We start from the raw sequence: 21,573 nt of genomic DNA on the forward strand, positions 1-21,573 counted from the left end.
GTTGCTGCGTGTCTGCTGTGGACATGTGCGTTTCACCTGTGTGATGTGTTGTGCATGACTGCCACTACATGTCACGTGTACATGGTTCTGATGTGCAAGTAATGCAATGCTTCCCTGATGCATGTCTGCTCTGCTGGATGGACATGTGGAGCGGACGGGGACTGTCCGCATCACCACCATTGCACCCTACTCACATGCTGGTCACCAGGATGCCCCTCAAGCCCATGTTCCAGCTCACTGGCCCTTCAGCATGTAGCGTGGGGTGACCTTCCTCTCAGCCCAGGGACTATGTCATAGCATGACTGACGTGCATGTGTCCTGTGCATGCATGCGGGTACTCCATGTAGGCATGCTACCTTGCCCCTCCACCCCAATTCCACCTTAACACTGGTATGCTTCAATTTTGCCATTGAGTACTTCCCTGTTCATGCGTCCTGTGTACATGCTGACTTCCAGCAGCCAATCTGCCAGACATATGCTGTGTGGTACATCCTTTGTACTTGATGAAGGATGTCTCACTTGGACTGTGCAGAGGTCAGATGCCCAGCAGGGACATGAGTGCCCATTCATGCTCCATGTGTATTCCACTCATGCCCCTATGTGTCCTTGACTGGATGATCATTGTGGTAGGAGTCCAGGGGGACCTACGTTGCATGGCATTTCATCAGCCTTCCCATTTCCACTGTGGCTCAGTCCTGCGTCAAACACATGTTTAGGGTGTGACGGTCTGTGTGGGTCACAGGCCTCAGCCTGTTTAATGGCCAATGACTCTGTCCAACTGGTGTAGTGTCTTCTTCACACGTGGGTGTACTCCAAAGGTTTCATCATGTGTCCTGCTTACTGTCCCATCATCATTTGCTCTGTTGTCACTTGACTCACATGATGCAGTTGATGCTAGTGACACTGTCTGTCAATACACAGGTCTATGTTCAGCCTTTTGATACCATGCTAGGCATCCCTGCATTTGCACTTAGGGGGGAAGGGTTGGTTTACTTGTAGACATGCTACCCATTGAATGCACATTGCACTGCCTTCACATTTTCTGACACACATCATGAAGTTCTTGTACATGTATATGTAGATAGTGAGTAACGTACATATTAGTGAGTAACGTACATATTTGCTGTACATGTAGATAGTGAGTAACGTACATATTTGCTGCACTGTATCGACCCACTTCAGTGCAAACTGACTCCTTTCGATATGCCTAATCACAGAAGCAATTTCAAGTTGACCCAGCATGCATGGCAGGTTCTATTTTGTGTGTGGCTTGTCTGCTTGATGTGGTGTGTGTGTGTGTGTCTTGTCTGCTTGATGTGGTGTGTGTGTGGCTTGTCTGCTTGATGTGGTGTGTGTGTGTGTGTCGTGTGTGTGTCGTGTGTGCGTGTGTGGCGTGCGTGTGTGTTATGTGCTTCTAATATATGTAGTGACCTTTTTTCTCTCTACTTTTCAGATGACGCAATGGAGCCAGAAGATGGTGTTGTCATGCCAGGCACAGGGTTATCACTCTAACATCAACCCGGCACAAGTGGGGGTCGTGGGGTGGTAGGCCACAAAAACCCACATGTGCTACAGTCCATCTTGTCTCTGGCTGGCAAGGAGTCCAGCCCTGATGACCACTCTGACGTCCATGTCGAGTCGAATGAGCATCAGGTCCATATGTCAGGGGTGAGTGATTCTGATGTGGACACTCCTCTGTCCGCGACACCTGCAAAGAGGGGTCAGACAGTCTTGGAACCTCCACCTGTGGTGGATCGGGACGCAGGGTCACCCTCCACACCAGTCACTGATGTGCCTGGGCCATCACGTCGATGGGGCATGTAGTCGTGCAGCCGCAGGCGGTGCCTACACAACAAGGATACCCAGTCCTTGGGTCCCACAGGGGTCAAGCCCAGCAACGCGGTCGCCGCGCGCAACCGCAGTATACTGAGTAAGAGCAAGACATGACTGCCAATTCTGAACGGCAGGGGGCAGCAATGGAGAACATCGCTGAGAGCATGGAGCGTGTGGCCCAATCCATGCTCCCCCCCGCTAGGCAGGTGGATCTCCAGCAGCAGGCGGCACGGTCCATGGCCCGCTCGCTCAGGCTGGGCATGGCGGCCTCAGACAGGGCACGCCAGGCTGAAATGTCATCTCTGCGTAAAGCAATTGCTGCTCACGCAGAGGCACACATGGAGGCCATGAGGCAAGAGTACACTTCCCTCAGATCCACTCTGGGTGTCCTTCTGATGTCCCAGAGGGAGCGGGCAGAGGAGATGTTTGCGCAGCTTGAGCGTACCATCTCGGCTGAGCTACATGCTTGCCGGGAGGTGCAGCAGCTGTCCTGCCAGGCCTTGCAGGATGAACTCCGTGTTACATGTGCTACCTTGCAAGAGGAAGCACGTGCATCACGGGAGGTTCTGCATGTAGACCTACGTGTCATCGCCGCACAGAACCAGGCTCACCCGTCCGGCAGACTTGCTGCCGACGAGGGTCAAGCTGCGGCTAGGCGTGGTCAGGCTCCTGTGCCACGTCCTCCTTTCCAGGAAGAGCCAGTCTCGGACGACAATCTATCTCCCACATAGGTCAGGCTATGCAGGCGTTGAGCCCACTGAGTTTTTTTTCCCCCTCAACATCATCGCATGTGGGTGTTGAGCAGCACCCTGTACCTCCCCCCTCCTTGGTGCCCCCCCCGGGTCGTATGTGGCCATTTTTGATTTTTCTTTTAGTTTAGTTTCTTTTTGATAGTTAGTTTAAATAAGTAATGTAGGTTTTTCATAGTTAGTGTAATTAGTTAATATAGTTTGAAACTGTCTATTGTGCTTTCATGTGACGGTGTGGTGCTTTGTGGCTTTTGAGAGCATCCACTGTCTGTTCCAGCTGGGCCCTTCAAGCTTGTCTTGTGTATGTGTTTGCAGCTTGGGGTCCTTGACTCACATATGCCCTTATCCATGGTGTCGCAAGGATGGTTCGGTGTAACAGCCTATTACACAAGGGCTCTGGACTGTCATATCTGTGGCATGTCTTCTGCTGTGAAACTTGTGTTAACACCCCTAGTGGGGACGATAGGGGTGTTATTGACCTCTGTTCTTCATTCGCTAGATGGGGGGTTTCATGGTTGATGTGTACATTCATTGATATTCATTGTGTAGTATGTTTATTATCTATACTGTACATGTGCTTGTTACAATTCATGGCGTAAATGGTGTATTCAACAGTTTGCCTGTGAAAGACGGATTGATGGTGTGATTTGTGCTGTACGTCTCTGACATGGTCCAGTCATGTAATGCCTGAAGAGACACACACAGATGATTTTAAAGCATTAATCATGTGTTTAATGCCATCTCTGCAGGGGGATGAGCCTCCAGACCACCTTTGCCAGCAGACATGGGCCATTGAACATCTGGAAGCTGAACACGTTTGGTGGTGCCGACATGCGCCTGTGTGCGCAAGCAGAGGCACAGGGATTGCGCTCATACAGCCGACGTATTTCAAGGGACTCCAGGCAAGGTGAGCAGGACAGGGGGGCCACAACGCAGCAGACCTTCCACCTGGCCAGTTGCACATGCATGCTTAGTAGCAGCACCGACGGTGAGCTTGGACAAATATTGGTGTTGAAGCGCACAATACAGCTGAGATGCGTTGGTGGCCTAATGGCTAGTTGATGGGAAAGCTGTCTGGGGCACCTGCAGGGCCAGAGGCACATACCCTCCGGTCCACCATGGTCCATTGAGGCATTTGTATTAGCCATGTAGCATTCCGAGACATGGAAAGAAGCAGCTCACAGGGACAGACAGCAAGGGACAGGCTTGTGTGCAGTGCATTTCATTACCATGTAGAATTTGACACATGCACTACCTACTTTTTTTGGGTCATGGTGGAATACGACTTGTTCTGAAGTCATTCCTTGCTATATGTGTCTGGCTGCTTACCCAGGGAACATTGCATGTTGTGTGATTCGTGACACATTGGTCTTCCATTTGCAATGCACCCAGCTGCGCATGACTTACTGCATTGACTGTGTATGAACCATCACAGGGGTAATGTTACGCATGGGTACGAAGCATCCACACCAGATTGTTTGTAGAGTATTTTGTTACTTTGGGGCATATATGGTGGTCTGTTTGTGTGTTATAGGCACGCACAGATTAGTAACTGTGGCTCTCTTTGCAGCATTAAACTGCTCCTGTTACCGGACCCAAGAGTGAGCAGGCAGGAGGCCAGCACTCACCCCAGAGATAAGTTTCTGTTTGTCTTCCATTTGAGTAATTTGTTACTATGTGCATGATGATCAGGTTTGGTGTACTTGTGTATGTGTTAATGTGAGTGGTACAGTTTTGTGCATTTCCTACTTTCCCATGTGAATCCGACTCCCCTCTCCTGCCCCTCATTCCGGTTATCCAGTATAGCAATGCCTGTCCCGACTGCATATCCCTGACCCTCCTTCCCCACCAGGGTCTCAGAGGCCTGTGTGAGTTTGACCTTGCAGGCACCCAGCCATGGTGGGGGTGGTTGGTTCGTGCCACTCCTGCACCTGTACACGGGAGCAGTGACAGTACACATCAGTTTGTGGTGCATTATTCTGTGTTATGTACCACACATGGTACACATCCTGTTGTGAAATTGTTTTACTGTGCTACCTTGGTTGTTACATCAATGTGGTAGTACTTTGGCTTTGTGACGTACTGCTACTTGAAGTCATCTACTGGAGGGTCCTCTGGTTTGTTTTGCTGCCTGCAGGCTTTTTGCTTGGCTTCTGTGTTGGCCTGCTTAGAGTTCTCTTTGATGTGGTGTTTTTGCAAGTCAAGGTGGCCCCTGAGGGTGCTGGACACTTTTTGCACACAAGGTGGGAGATGGTGACAAAGGAGAAGGGTGATCCTGTGGCCAGTTGAACTTCAAGGATGAAGGCTAGATAACCCAGGTGCAGTTGTTCAGTGGGTCATGGTGATTTGTGAGTGAGGGGGGGGGGGTGTTTTGTTGTTGACAGTTGCATTGCCCTGCAGTGTGATGCACACCCTGACATTGTAATTGCAGTATCCTATGTACATGATGTATTCTGCTGATCAATGCCTGTTCATGTGTTGTGTTTACCTTTCAGGTGTGAGGGAATAGTTGTGGCTTGACATGCTGGGGTGTACACATGGTGAATGTTCACATGTGATGTGTAGAGGAAACTGATGGTCACTTGAATGCACATGCATATATCGAGTGCATGTCCCTACTGACCCACACACTCGCTCTATGATCGACTACATGAACAACCACCCTTCCATGTCCACATGTACACTCGGTTTGCCTTGGTGTCCACCGTGTCCCTGCAGCACATGATCTATGACCAATTGTGGATCCTGTACATGCGTAATTTGCCTTTTGATGTATTTTGTCACTTGGATGTGATGCTCAGGGTGTACGTCACACACAATGGCTGTTCACTATGCTGTGCACTAAGCAGTGTGTTGCATGAGGTGGGCATGGCACACAGAAGCTGCAGTGTTGATTTTGCAATGCACAATGTGCATGTAGACAGGCATTCATTGTTATGTTACAACTACAACTGTTGGAATGCATTTGGGTATGACTTCTTTTGGGTGGGAGGTTGTTGGTCAGTCATTTCATCTGATTCCATGTCAGGCATCATTGTGTGATGCCACTTTACATTTTTCACAAGTCAATGTGTACCTTATTGGTACTGTGTTGGCGTATAGCTATTGCTTGCCATGTCATGTTGTGGTTTGGGAGGGTTTGGGTGACATAGCAGTGATAGTCATGGCCTGTTTTGCAGGTCTGTGCGATTCACACCTTGCATGTGTGCCTTTTGGTCACACAGGATTGCTTATGTTTAAGGAGCTAGGGATGCACACAATGTGGCACTTGCATGGCAACATTCTCAGGGTGGTATGGTTGTGACAGTTGACTATCTCTTTGTCATCGACTGTCACCTGGTATGTGCCAGGCCTTTGTGCACTCCGCAGGGGTGGGAGTTTAGGTGAAACATGTGGCCACAAGCTGGGTCCGGGCTGCCTAGCCACGTGCCCTGTCCCCTCCCATGCGCAGCGCCTGTGGTTGGGGATGTGGGGGCACCACCATGTCCACCGGTACACCCTGCCGTGTTGTAACATTGTGCAGGACACATGCTGCCACAATGATCCTGCACACTACTGGGGGTGCATAGAGTAGCTGCCCGCCAGAGCGGTCAAGGGAGCAGAAGCGTGACTTGAGCACTCCGAATGTGCGCTCCACTATGGCCCTGGTTGCAATATGGGCAGCGTTGTATCTTACCTGGGGTGGGGTGGTGGGATTCCAGATTGGCGTCATCATGTGGTTGCTCAGAGGGTAGGCACTGTCCCCTGGAGAGCTGATGATGGTTGTGATTATTGCACTTTCTGTATTTGTGTGTGTGTGTGTGTGTGTGTGTGTGACATGCAGGAGCCATGTGTCGCCATGCTGCCCAACTTCCAGGGCCCGGTTCAGGGCGGACATTCTGTATATGAAACTGTCATGGGTGGAGCCAGGGTAGTTTGCATAGACAGAGGTGATGATTCCCTTTGCATCGCATACCACCTGCACGTTGATGGAATGCCAGTGCTTGCGGTTTCAGTAGATGTGCTCAGTGTCCCTAGGTGGACATAGGGCCACATGGGTGCAATCTATGGCACCAAGCACTTTGGGGAAGTGTGCCACTCTGTAAAAGTCCTGGACAACGGCCTGCCTTTCTGCGGGTGTTCTGGGCATATATATGTGCCTGCGGACTGAGGGGCGCGCTGTCATGATTGCCAAGACCTGGTGTAGGCAGCGTGACTGCGTGGCTTTGAGACACCCCCCCCCCCCCACTATGGCAGTAGTCCGCTGAAATGACCCAGTGGCCAAAAAAAGGGTGGGGGGTGGAAGGTCATCTTCCCACTCCCTGACCAGGTCTAGGATGATACGAGGTGGAAACCTATACCTGACATAGACCTGGTCGTCAGGCATCCCAAAAAGGCTTGTCCAGGGTGAAAAAACGCGTGCCCTGGCTATTCTCCTCCTGCGGTGTCCCACGATCAGTGCTGCGACAAATGCGGCATTCATCATAGCGGTATATACGTGTTTGTTGTTTGCGTGCACTTTTATACTGTGCGCGGGGACTCTTCCACCTGCCTTCCTGTGGAAGACGCGTTGACACCTATGTGCGTCTTTTGCAGTGCACAGGTTTCCCGTATTCACAGCCATGAATACGGGTTGTTCGTGTGCGTGTGGGCGTTCCGCGTAGTTCCCTGCAGTACTTCCCCAGTTATGCCTTCTTTTTCACACGTTATTCCCCATTCCGTGTGTTACGCCCACTGTTCAGCCCACTTTTGTTGTGTGCGCCGCGCTATGTGCGCTTTCGCTGTGCGCGTAGCGCACACCGTTTGATGACGTGTGCACCCGTGTGCGCCACACGGATTTGGCGCACAACCAGTGGTATACACGCGCAGCGCCTTCCTTGAATCGCACGCGTGCTTTCTCACGCTTGCGCCACCTTGCGCTGGGATTTTCGGCGCACGTTTGTTCTGTGAATCGGCCCCTTAATGTTAGTATACTATTGCGCACATCTAAATAGGTGTTGAGATTCTTTTGTTTTAATTTTGGCAACAACTTGTCTGAAAACAATGGGCATATTGGTACGTATATAATTCACTCTTTTGTTGTAAACCGATTGTCATTATGGCTTTATTTGTTTATATATGAATCATAAGTTTGCATAGAACTGAAGATGGCGTTTTACACCGAAATGCATTGGACTGGCCACTGTATTTTTTCTGCCTAGACAAACGCCATATTTAAACTATTTAACAGGAATAAGGAATTAAAACATTCCCTGTATTTTACATAAGAACTTTTGCCTACTTTTTTTGAAAAACGTATATTTCGTATGAATTGAAGAAAAGAAGAAAAGAAAAGTGATTAAAAATACAGCACTTAAAACGCATCAGTATATATTTTTTGCTCTGACTGAGCTAACAGAGCGTCAGAAACTGTAAGGTAATCTTACCTCATTTTCCCTATTTGTTCAATAGCATGTGAATGACAGCAATACCCACAATGCAATATGAGACGAGAAGTGTATCAAATATGTGGCGTATAGCGGCAATGGGGTTTAAAAATGGTGAATGCCTGTCAAATGCTTACACAAAAGCCAAAACGCTACATTTGGTAACCCTTTTTTTTAATCTCTAATTTCGCCCCTTAAACTCCCTCCCTCTGACTTCCGTAGCACCAAAGATTTAACCACACCATAGCTAGTAATCAAAAGGTCACCAAATACAATATATTACTCAAATCACGTGACCCAGCACAGAAAAGAAAAGCCACAAGTGGAAGCAAAACTCTGCAATGTGTGTTAGTCGCACATGTCAAATTTGGTAAAATGTCAACTACAAGTATCAATACCTGAAATGCTGCACATTAGGATGCACGAGCAGAAGAACTCTTGTTATATGCATAACCGCCACAATAACTGATCCATGAAAAGAAAGCCACTCGCGAAGGATCCCGAAAGGTACCCGGACAAACAATTTAAAATGCAGGCCTTCTGCTTCAGACAAATAGGCTATCTAAACCCAAGTTGAAAAAAGTGTTATATGTCAAATTCTGATGATAGAAAAAAAAGTTTTCACTTTAAGCTGCTGCCTAAATTGCCATTTTTTTGTTTAGATTACAGAAATTGTACTATCAAAAAAAGTGGAATTCAAGTTTATGTATGAAAGTTGCATCAATAAGAACAAAATATTCAGCTCCGTAAAAATATGTAAATGTAATGAGTAGGTACAGCCCTACCAGTAAGGGAAGGTCCCCGTAATTTCACAAAACTATTGTTAAGCGCAAACGGCTCATCCTGTACAATTTTTTTTGTTTAAAGCACACCATGGGTGAACACATCCACTAACAATATAATTTGAGTGTCATGAAAATTCAGTATTGTAGCTATGCATTACCAGATACTTACACAGGGCTTCGGTATTATTTTCTTTACATTAATTCAAAATGACATAGCTACCGATACGTTACTTAAACAGTGCCCTCTTCAAGCAAAGAGTGATGTTGGAATGACAAGCAATGCTTGCTCGCCATTCTGAAAGACACGAACTGTCCTGCATAATCATCTGGCTGCGTGCGACTACCATTTGAGTTGTTGGAGAGGCCATTAAGCAGCTCCACCTCGGTTTTGTAGAGTATTACCAGAATAAAATGCAGCTCAAAGAGAAACCCAAAAGAAGCTACCGACAAAACAAGGATCCCGGTAGGAACCATGATGGAATGTCGCCCAAATAAGTAACAAAGGGACGGAAGAGTAAAGGTAGAAAAAGTTACGACAATTCCACCCACATGTGTGGATCGTAACTGACGTTACTAGAACCAAACTTCTATGACAACACTGCTTGTAGTTAAGGCAATGGCTGAAACTGGAATAGCTCTCGACTTCCACTGAAGAAACATCCAAAAGCCCCGTGGACAGGAGACTCGCTGACAAGGATTCCATCGTCTGTTCTTGATTCACTCCTGATACCAACGATGCTGGATGTCCATGTCTGCACTGTACCAAAGACTTCTACAAAAGTAGAAAAAGCGTCAAGCATCAACAATCAAAAACAAAATAGTTAATGTTAAAAAGGAAGATGGTAGGCATTGTAAATCCATCTTGCCGATTTTGTAAGAAGACAGGGGAAATAGAAACCGTGAAGCATTTGTAACTGCTATGCCCAGCTTTACGGGCAAAAAGAATTATCTACCTTGAGAAATTTGCAAAAGTGGGGAATAAGGGGAGGTGCGTAATTATTATATTTGGTACCCATGTCCCCCCCAGAACAATTCAGAGGGCTTGGCCATAGCACCCTTTATTAAATCCTTGAATCTATAGATTGATCATGATCTGGAGCGGGAGGCCTGTATCTCACCAGTATTAACAGGAAGAGTAACCGGCCTGTATGTAGATGTTAAAAAGGTATTGGAGCAGGGGGATCCTGGTCACACCTGAACCCTGGAAACTACAGATTGGAAGCTGGGAACTCAGGAGGTATTTTAAATCTTAATGGGTAATCAAAACTTTGCACTTGGGTCAAATAAGCTTCCTTTGTTTTGTATGTGATTTTAGATAATATGGATTAAAATGTATACCAACACGGCTAATGTATATTATGTATGAATCCGTTTGTCTTTTCTCTAAAAATAATAATAACATGGTTTCATGAATTTATACCACCACAAATGAATGAATTTAAATATTTATGAACATTTTGTAATTATATTACCTTGATAGATGGCGAGTAGAACCAAGTATCTGTATATGTAACTGTTGTGAGGTCATTGTAACACTATGAAAAGTTGTTTTTTCCACTTTTAAATCTCTTATTCTTTTCTATTGTGTGAGCTATTTTGATATTTGAATTGTAAAGGTTTTGTTGTAAACCAGATACAAACAAAGAAAAAAAAAATAAGCTAGGCGCATGTAGCAAACCGAACTGGGGAGAACGAGACGCCTAAGCAAGCCCTGTATAATGCAAGGCGAAAAATGCTGCCAAAGGGGGAAAGGGCGCACTAATAAGGTTGCAGCTCGAATATCGCCAGCATGGCATCTACCAAACGAACGAAATCAGAATGTTTTAGATCTACATGGAATGAAAGGTTGGGTCCTTTTTCATGTGCTCTCTAAAACAGTGGAGTTGGTTCCACTATTGCAGGGGTCTGCAACATGTAGCTCGCTTGACGTTTTGGACTACAGATCCCATGACCCTCACCATTGTCATGGCTGGCTAATGGTAATTATAGTGCAAAACATCTACAGAGCCAAAGGCTGCAAACCCCTGCACTATTGGTATCGGCAGCCTTTGGCTCACCAGAGGTTTATACAACCATCATCCCTAATCAACCTAGCAAATGCAGAGTGAGGGATCATGTGAGAACAAAAAGTTCAGTTGGTACCACTGAACTGCCGTTTCCCCTACAAGATAATGACTGAGGGATAGCTATGCCCCACCGACCCCTCCTCACCCCCTAGCTTGCTGAACGTGCACTGCCTCCATCTAGAGCCATCTGTGTCTTTTTCACCCTGCACCAGATAGAAACAGCCCCCCCTACAAAGCATCCTTGTGTGGCCACCATTAAGCACTGTATTTACCAGACTTATAAACACATCACTCTCTCTTGCTTAGCCACTTACCCAACTACAGCAGTCATATCCGGTCTTCCATTGGATCTCCCGCTCTGCCCTTTCATGGGTTTGGTTTTTTATTTGTATAGCGCAACAAAGCCCAGGGGTATCTAGGCACTTCAACTTAAGAATATGGTTACAGTATGTGCAGTAGGTAGTCAAAGTTACAGTAATTACAGGTCAAGTATACATTGGGCCTAGGTAGCGCAGGAAAATACATACATGGAAAGGCCTTGCTTCATATTGCTAGGAACTACATCAAGTACATATGAGACATAATAGGTGCATTGAATACATACTGGGGAGTGCTCACCTCTTGTTACAGGGAGCTACATCGGGTACATAGGAGATCAATCGGGTGCAACGAAAGTGCGGGAAGAAGCTCACCTCTTGACAAGGGGAACTGTATCCAGTACATGGTAGGTCGTAATAAAGTAGAGCGAGTGGAAAGATAGCTCTAGTATGCAAGCACAGGGTAACAGAGGCTTATGTCTAGCAGGAGAGAGAGAGGTGCAGAGATGCTACGAGACACACATACAAACGCATAAGAGAGAGGTAGTTAAGTATTACCGACTTTACATTATATCTTTCAATAGCATACGCGCCAGGAGTTTAACCAAGAGTACTACATTTCAAACAGTGGTAATAAAGCATTTACGAAGAAGATTGCTATAGTAAACGTGCAACATGCTCATAGTTCAAAAATCCTACAGACCTAGACAATGTGACTGGCAACAGTTTGACAATTGTAGTGGTAGCGGCTGATGACTAAAGAGCAAGTTGGGAAGTTATGAACTCTCCAAGTTGACAGTTTGTGAATATCCTAAGAGAGGTTTAGAGGTACTTCCACAGCAGATTGGAAGCATTTAGTGATACATGTTAAGGAACAGACAATGAGAAGTCGATTGTGTAGAATCATTATTGAAACAATGTCAACTGGGTGTGAATCACGGAGGTGCAGAGTGACCGGCCAGAGAGCATAGTCAGTTCAGCGCCGAAAGTTTAAACATGGATCCAAGTAGGATCAAGGATGATAGTAAAAGTTTAACAAACGGAGTGTGAAAGGTAGCCAAGATACTCTCGTTGCTACTCCTATCCAAAACTGTCATGAACAGTCTTCTCGTAGGACCCTAAGCATAATCAACTGTAGCCATACAAGGCCCCCCTGGCACTTGGAAAAATGTAAATATGCCTCTAAAGTTCAAGCTGTTTCTCACCTTTCGGCCTGTCCGTCTCTTACCCACCCAACCACTGCAGCCCGTTTTTCAGCATCTTTTACACTACACATTTTCCCTGTCTCCAGCATCTGCTGCATGACAACTGTGGAGAACCGCTTCTCTCATTCCCCCTTTCACACGAGTCATCACTTATTACTTTCCACACCTGCCCCATCCTCCTTATTAACCCCAGATGGCATCACTATCTTACCAGGTTCAAGTATCACATGCCCACGTTTCTAGCCTCTCTTTCCTTTCAATTGCCCCTTCGCCTACCACTCGCATGAGTCCCATCTGCCAAACTTCAGTCTCATCATTGATTCAGTTTTCCATCATCCCTGCCCCTTTACACCTGGCTCCACTGAAGTAGTTACGTGGGGCCTATCTAGTCAAAATTCGGTTATATCCACCCACCCATAACCGCAAAACAGACAATACTTATGTTGGAAGAGTCGCTGCTTCGCCATGCATATGCACGGGGCGAGATGGCATTAAGAGATGGAGCTGATAAGGCAATGAAAGAACGCGAGCGCGATGAGGGGACACAGCGTGGAAAGGGCACACAAAACAGTTGGCAATAAAGATAGGCCACAGTTAGAGAAGTGCAGGCAACGCAGCACAGAGATGTGTACAAAAAGATGGGACTGATCAATATTGGGCACAGTACAATAGGCAGAGAAATTGCTAGAGAGCGACAGGTGGGCACAGCAACCGACTAAACTGACTGCAGTAGAAGAGAAAGGTGGTAATAGAGTTAACAACTAAAAAAACAATGATGTGAGTGAGAGAGGGCGAGAGAAAGGACAACTGGCATCTAGACAAGTGTTAAGATAATTAAAGAAAGGAGACTGTAGGGGGAGGTGGGGGAGGGCAGTCACTAACGGACTGGAAAACGTAAATGTGGGGAATAAGAGACAGGGTGGAGACCAAGACTGGGCAGGGAAGGGATAAAACCGAATGAGATATGGGGAAGGCAAGAGAGCGCGATATTACAGGGATGTCATTCCCTGGCATGGATAAACCAGGATGGAGACTTTTTTTTTTTTTTAACAATAAAAAGCTTGTATGGATGTTCATTACCAACAGTGTCACGCGTTAATTATGTAATTGAACTGGCACACGCATGTACTCAAAGTCTGCTATACTTCTCTTGGGACAGAGCTCACACTTACAAGCACTCCTGCTGGCATGCTGCTCATGTTCGTCTTAGCTGGGCTGCAATACTTTAATTCAAACGAAGAATATAAGCAGTTCTCAGAAGGCCTGTTCTATTTCTAATGGCATAGTGTTAGCACTCATTAGGTTATTTATTGATCGCCTGTTAGGCGCTTATAGCTTACACAGGAAGTAAATTCTGTTTCAAAGCGCCCACAGGGCAACAGGGAGGGGACATGACATGGGAATGAGACATTAAAATACATAAAAATATTAAATACAGTGGAGGGGGAAAAAAGAACGAACCTACTATGCCTTGTGAGTATTCAAAACGTGCAAGTGCAGACAAAAGGGAGGGGGCAGTGGGGGGTAGGTGCTGGGGTGCCCATGCTCGTGGGTGAGCAACAGATGAAGTGCCAAGTATGTAAGTGCGAGCCTCCAGGACGGCGGGTGTTTCAAGGTAAGTGCTGAGGATAGACAGAAGTGTGGGGGGGTGGCCTGGACACCAATCAAGCAACTGTGAGATTAGCAGAGGAGAAAAAAAGGGGGGGGGGGTCTTGAGGAACTCCGGAATTTAAGGAAGTCCTGCTCAAGACGCAGAGGGAGGGGGAGGCTGTTCCATAGAAGGGAGCTAGCTGATAAAAAGTGATCGACCTCCTGCCCTCACACAAAGAGTTGGTTCCAGAGGAACACAGAGGTCTAGATCGAGAATATAAGAGTTGCAGATAGTGTGGATAGAGGGATTTGAATTTAATCAGTGAAGCAACCGGGAGACAGTGAAGACTTTTTAGGGCAGGAGTGATGCAGTCCCTGGGCTTGAGACCAAGGATAAGTCTTGCTGCCCTATTTTGGATTAGCTGGAGGGGTCGCAAAGTGGAAGAAGGAAGATTCAGGAGGAGGCTATTGGAATAGTCAAGCCTAGAGAGAACCAGGGCTCGAATAGCATTGAGCTTCTGGGGGTGGGGGGGGGTGAGAAAAAGTAGAATTCCTTTGAGAAGGAAGAGCTGGAAGTGGGACTTCTTGGCAATGTCCTGAGTGTGAGGGAAGAAGGAGAGAGAGAGAGAGGGGTTGAATATTACTCCAATGTTTCTGGCTTCAGACGATGGAGCAGTGGGCAAGCCCATGGAGGAATGCCAGAGTGAAGGGAAGAAGGCAGGAGCAGGGGTCCCAATGGGAAGTAGCTTAGTTTTGCTGACATTGAGGCAGAGATCACTGGAAGTGCACCAGGCCTGGTTGGCACATAGGCAGTCAAGAGGGCTGATGTAAGGTGCAAGAGGGTCAGCGTGAAGTTCGAAAACCAGCTGTGTATCGTCTGCATAAGACTAGAAGTTGGGGGAGAAGGGGAGGAGTGCCAGTTGAGTATGTTAGATGTTAAAGAGCTATGGGGAGAGTATAGAACCCTGGGGCTACACCATAGGTGGAGAAGGAAGTAGGAGAGGAGAAGGTGCCAAAGATGACAAGAGCGGTCAGTTAGGAATGTTACTTTAATGTTAACTACACAGTAACCACACTTCTCAGCAGGGCCACAACATTGAAGAGAAATCAGGGTAGCAGTGTCATTTTAAAGAGAGTGCCAGCACTTTCTAGGCTGCCATTTTCAATGGGACAATACTGGTAACTCCTTAGGCCGGTGCACTCTTGATTTGCCAGTACTGCCAATTTCAAAAAGCGCTGCTAAAATACAAGGGTGTGGAATGATACGTCTCAGCAGGACTGCAACATATCAGCAGGACTGCAACACTTTATAGCAATGCAGCTATAACTGTTGACATGGAACTAGCACTTCTCAAAAGATCTGCAATACATTTAACGACATAGTATTAGCACTAAGGCTTTCATATTCCTCATTATCTGGTTATACAAGAGCTAGCATCTTTTAAAACGGAGAACATAACTCGGAGCTTTGAAGTATTCATTCATCTACTTGAAGGACAAAATGCCACTGAATGTTTAGTATGAGAAGTCCACACTTCACAGCGAAGCTGTCATTTTAATTGGGGAGTACTGCCACGTTGCAGCAAGACAGATACTTTCGATAAGTCAGCAGTAGGCCATCTGAGCAGGAATGCATTTTAATGACAGTACACCACTTAATTATAGCAGCCCCACTGAAAAGTACCAACCCTTCTCCACAGAAGTACTGCTCAAGGCGGTTGCTTTACTTTAAATGGGGCCAGTGCTTTTAATTCTCAGCAGGCCTGCTTTACATTTAATTGGACTATAATGGCAATTCTCAGTAGGGCTGTTTTACGATTATTGGGACAGCGAGGACAATTCATGCCAGGACTGTTCTATTATGCCCTGCTAAAGGTTTAGTTGCTTTTTCCGCCCACAACTTTGGATTACTGAAACTTGTCCAGTCTATATTGTTGTGAGCAACAATGACTTGAGCTGTCTATCGAATGTATAACTTGTTCATAAATATAGTAGACCGAATGGGACTGAGACACGACTTAGAAGCGGTCCAAGTACCATTTATTTCCAATTTATCGATGAACAGCTTAGATATTTGGTAACTACTAGGTCAGTCAATTAGATATAGCCTGATGGCAGGATTAGGAGGATCTTCGATAACACCCAAACACTGTGGAGCGAGGGTCCTTAATGGAACGTGAGTCTAAAACACCAGAAACGGGGGTGGTTACCCCTCAACATTCCTGGACTGAACAATGAAAGTCTGTTCCTCTGTACACAAGCTGAATACCAAGCTCAAGATTCAACAAGGCAAGGCTCACAGTTGTTGGAACTTATAGCCATTAAGCGTGCGAGTACTGCCAGCTGAGAGACACAAACAATGAATAAGACGTTGCTAAAAAGGGTCAATTGTTCATTCAATTAACCAAGTAGGGAGAAGATGATCTCAGGCAAGCCAGACTGCTCAAAAGATAAGAATACAACATGGAAATTAGACTATACTTCTAAACGTGGGAATCATGCACTGTGTTCCACACATGGTGAGTCAGACACTTCTCTAAATGATGAGACTTCACCAAATGAGGGAGTTCATGCTCGGACGGTTGAGGCTTCAAAGAGCCCGAGTACTCTTACGTGTGAAGTCGACAGCCAATGTGCGAGTCTTGCAGACAAAGAGGTACTAGGGTGCAGGGTGTTAGAATTTCACCCAACGAATACATTTTCTGCATACACACTTCCTTTAAACAAGTGAAGCTTTTCTGCAAAGTGTGCCACACAGATCCCCCAAAAATACCGTCAGAAGACTCAACGAGTGACATTGCACTGCAAGATGTAACTTACCCAATGAGTTAAACAGCTTTGTTAGATACTCAAAACCAGTCCGTTATATTGTTCTTTGCTGTGTATGACTCGCACATTCCGTGACTGAGCCTTACGCAAATGTGACTGCCAAACCCCAGGAGCTAACTTTACTTACTAGTGAGACTGAGCTCACATGGGACAAACCCTCAGACCTTAACACACTATAAATGTATGTATAGGAGCAGAGGGAAAAAGAGAGGGAACGGGGAGTTGGAGACAGCCTTTTAAACGTCTGTAACGGTGTTGTTCGTACCTACCACGACTGATGGTGTTGCTATCAACAAAGCACGTTCACTTCAAAGTTTTAAGTCTATTGGGTCCCTTCGTCCAGGTCAAATGACGGGTCTGTGTTCTGTACACAGAAAAGGGCGGGGTGTTATTAAGTGCACAGACACTGATGGTAATGCCTTATGTGGCAATGTTATAGATGGGAGGGGGGCAATGTCATGTGCAGTGAATTATTTACATGTATACCATATAAAGTGTACAGACATTCTGTGACAATAGGAGGGCAATATATGTACAATAACCATCGGATGGCACTGCAACCTCTGAGCAAGCATTACAAGCATATGTGGCACTGTACCGGATTATCACTTAATCCATGAACAGTAACTGGTGGACCACGCACACTAGAAAACACTGTACAGGCATTAAATGCCACAATAACTACTAGGTATGCATTGTGTTACACAGGAAGCAGTCAACGGTTTCACAATAACTGATGGGACAGAAATATGTGCGTGCATAGTAAGTGGTGGCTTAAATACCGACCTCAGCACTAAATTACTATGAATATATTGCACGCCCATCAGTTTGCTTACAAAATATCTACCAAGACCATTGGAGACAACCTCAAGCCTTGGCACGACCAACTTAATCTGTGGTCCTTCATAAATTGAGAATCATTACATTTGCCGAGAATACCTATCACAGCACTTAGAAGCGGGAGGATGCTACATAGAACAGCGATAATAAATGCACATTAAATCAGAAATATATTTGCACAGTAACCAACTAGGTTTCTCTAGCCAATGAACTGGATGATATGCATGTTAAAATAAATGATGGTCCCATATTTGGAAGCAAAGCAGCAAGCTACTACTACAGCCTGCCTGTGCTCACTGGCTAAAATATCTTTATTTTGACGATTTCACCCCTTTACCACTCTACCAAGCCCTCTTCCTGACCCTTCCCTTTCCAACTCCCACCAAAGCCACTCGGATTGGTTGGTGCCTGCTACACTTGTCCGTAAACCTCGGGCAGCCGGCCAAGGGCCAGCAGCAACACCCCACCAAGCAGCTCCCCTCTGTGTTTGCATGTGTTCGCCTTGGACACCCGACACAGACAACCTACAGAGACTGTTAAGTGGCGGTATTCTGGAAATGTGTTGCTCTTGGAGGGATTGTTGGGGGTGCTTGGCTAACCATATGCTTAGGTTAGCCATCATAACACACAGTGGTTATATGCAGGTATCCTTGATATCATACTTAGTATACTCCTTTGGTTAGCATTTGTAGAACTTGGAAGATATGTAGTAAAGGCTATAAAAGCTAACCCGTCTATTGCGCTTCCCAGAATCCCATTATCCTATTTTCTATAGAAGCCAGTCTGCTCCATCTAGAAGATGTTCTAGGACAGCCAGTCTATTTCACTTGGTAAACTTGAGGGTAGTCTGTCCATAATTAAGTCTTCGAAGGTAGCTAGCTTTCAACAGAAGATCACATGGCACAGCGACAAAGGAACGCCACCTGAGCTTAAGGTAGGTATAAACACACTTCGGTGGACATCTGTATGCACTTTAGATTGCAGCTACAACTACGGCAAATTTGGTCTAGCTGGTCACATTGCACTGAAACACCATACTTGCCTCTGAAACACCAGTCTTGCCCAATCCCTCTCCCATTAGAATACAGCATTAACCTATGACAAATTTTCGGTCTAGCTGGGTACATATTGAGTCTCCTGCACTAGCGCTCTGTCGGGACCACCCTCACCACCGGTCCACATGCCAGACCTCTTGGGTTGCTTACTGGAGCTTAGCCAGACCTCCTAAATCCTAATCTTGGCCAAATGCACACACGCATCTTAATATTAAACCTCCTCTGAGACCTTTCCAACACCTGGATTTCGGTCCTCGATGGCGTTCCTACGACAAAGCGCTTTAAGGCCATACAAATGGGAAAAGGCGCTATATAAATGACCACTACAATACTCTGATAGACGAGCGTGTCTTATGTGGCACAGATGGTGGTATAGAAAAAGATTAAGCAACCGATTAACGCGCATTGTCTGCTGCAGAAAGTGATGAGCAGGAATTCTGTCACACGTTGACATTGTGTGTATGCATTCAAGTATAATGCTAGCATCGGAAAGTCGTGTCACTGTGTGCATAAGTCAGATGTGTATGGACATTACCATATGCCCAGGCACATATTTTTCAGACAACGCACTGACATGGCCATTTCTTCTAATAAGCAGCGGCTGTGGACGGGGGCCACAACTATACTAGAACTACAATGGAAAAGACTCTTTAATACAGCAGTGATGGTTCGGAAAGTAGTGGCTTGCTTCGGAAGCTCTCCAATTGTGCGATAAGTCAAATGTGTTTTAAACATTTACCTAGGTTTTAACTCCTGGGAACAGGGGGGCATTCCAACAAGTATGTGCTTCGCCTTATAAAACGGGACTATGCCCCGAAACACATACTACTATACGGGACAGCCAGACTCCATCTTCAGACCCACCAGTTTCTCCACACCACGCAATATTCCCACGCCCGTAATGTTGGGGGCCCCCAACTCGTCGCACCGCATCTCTATTATCCTTTATATGGCTGGCTTTGCTCACTATGTTCGCCGTCTAACTGCACCAGGCTCACTTTAACTGGTCCAATGTTACCTGCCAAAGGTCCCAGTCAACTCGCTCACCCAAGCGACATCATTGACTAAAACTCTTCCGTAGCGGCCTCGGACCAGCCCCATCCTGCCCCACATCTCGCACACATCCTCCCACTCCATTTACCAACTCTCTCTCCTCAACTGCTACTCTCCCTCTATATATCTGCGCTTGGCCCTTACGTTTCAAACATCACAGTATAACTAACCACAACCACCAAACTCCGCGTTCAGTTCAAAATAAATACTGAAAAAACATGTCCCCATCCTTTGCCCCCTCTTACCTGCCCCGGCTCAGGCTCACGGCAGCTCCATCTTCCGCTCCGCCTCCAAGTCCCCGCCCCGCCTCCTTCCCTCAGATCCTCCGCCGCTGACGTGAAACGCGTAACAATCCACCGGGAACCTTCCCCTGCAACACTTCCGGCAACAGCCTGGTCCGATAGGTCGACCAGAGTACGAGGAGTGACGTACTTCCGACAAAGCACTCAGCACACCATCATTACCGCTCGGGTCTGTGTACTGCGCTGGCTACGCGCTCCCTTCTCACGTCATGTGACTTACACAGACAATACAAAAGCACGTTACAGTACCACCCACAGTCCCGCTGGGATTCCACCTTGGAATGGCAAAAACAAGTGGGCGTGTCATACAGAAATAATAACCCTACTACACTTCGTGCCAGTTTTAATGGGTTTCATGGATTTTTTTTGCGTAACATGCAAGAAGACTAATGTCCAGGTGTAATCATACAGTATGTAAACGTTGTGTTCGATTACGATGTGTGTAATAGTGTAGGACCGTAGCAGGCACGCAACGCTATAGCCCAGGGGGAAGAGGCTGATGTGCACACTTGCTTTTTGTTAGGCACAGAGGTGAGAGACGCCCTTTTCTGGAACTCGCTGTTAAAGGGGTTTGCATGTTAGCTCATTATGTATGTGTGCAAGGAGTGTATATGTAATGATGTTATGTTAAAGGTACTTATATAGCGCACCCTCACCAACTGAATTGGTCCCCAGGCCCCCTGGTGGATCTGTAAACAGAAAGGAGGACGGGTAGGGTTAGTCGGGAGGATGGGAGAAGGAGAGTGGGAGAAGTGGTGTGCTGTTAGAAGCTTCAGCTCAGTATACATCGAGTGCTGGGCTTTGGTGCACGTATCGGGTTAGGCGAGACCTCGTGTGCTGTAGGTGAGGTTTATGTGTCGTTGGTGCGGTGTGGTAAAGTGTGTGCAGATTGCTGGGAGAGAGATGATTGTGTGGTTTCTGTGTGGGGGATAAGTATGCAGAAGATTGAGGGTTGGGTTATGTTGGCGGTGTCCGGACTCCGCCGTCCGTGAGCCCCCCACCCCCTGTGACACAGAGACACGGAGATAGAGATGTTTCTCGTGTGGGCTCCCCGGTGGTTGAGACGCCACCGGACACGCCCCGTTTATTTAACTGGGCACGCGACGGAGTGAACGTCACCCCGTCGCGTACGCGCCCTTAAAGGGCCAACGCCGCACTCCTCCTTTTCCATAACAACAAATTGGAAACAGGAGGGACTAACTATCACACATTTGTAAAGCACGCAACTACGCACACAACAAAACCCCCATTTATTAACAGCCACCCTGGATCCCCCGGCCTGACCATGTCCCCAGGTCAGCCTCCCCAGCTCAGTCCGTTACGTAGTCTGTGAGACGGGCAGGTTTCCCACGCCCTGTTCTCAGGGGGTACCTCCTGCCAACGTCCCCGGCCGGTGTCTCTTGACCTGGTCTGCCCCGAGCAGGAGAGTCCACGACGGGGCTTTCACCCACACCTTCATCTAATGCATCCTCACCCTCTCGGTTGTCCGAGCTGTCCACTCTCGGGTCGCCGATTCTCCTGAAGAAGGAGGCATTCCTAGTCAC

At 46.8% G+C, this 21,573-nt stretch overlaps 1 protein-coding gene across 12 annotated transcripts in view; it reads right to left on the minus strand.

Moving 5' to 3' along the window:
- The window catches only part of PRR14L (proline rich 14 like), an 857,487-nt gene extending 837,394 nt beyond the window's left edge, over positions 1-20,093 (minus strand). For all 12 annotated transcript variants that reach the window (XM_069619830.1, XM_069619828.1, XM_069619834.1 and 9 more), the window contains exon 1: positions 19,973-20,093. The gene's annotated coding sequence lies outside the window, so the exon portion shown is untranslated. The remainder of the gene's footprint in view (positions 1-19,972) is intronic.
- Between the last annotated feature and the right edge of the window lie 1,480 nt (positions 20,094-21,573).

Source organism: Ambystoma mexicanum, chromosome 10 (assembly GCF_040938575.1).
Source record: "Ambystoma mexicanum isolate Mex_15411 chromosome 10, UKY_AmexF1_1, whole genome shotgun sequence".
Classification (NCBI taxonomy): domain Eukaryota; kingdom Metazoa; phylum Chordata; class Amphibia; order Caudata; family Ambystomatidae; genus Ambystoma; species Ambystoma mexicanum.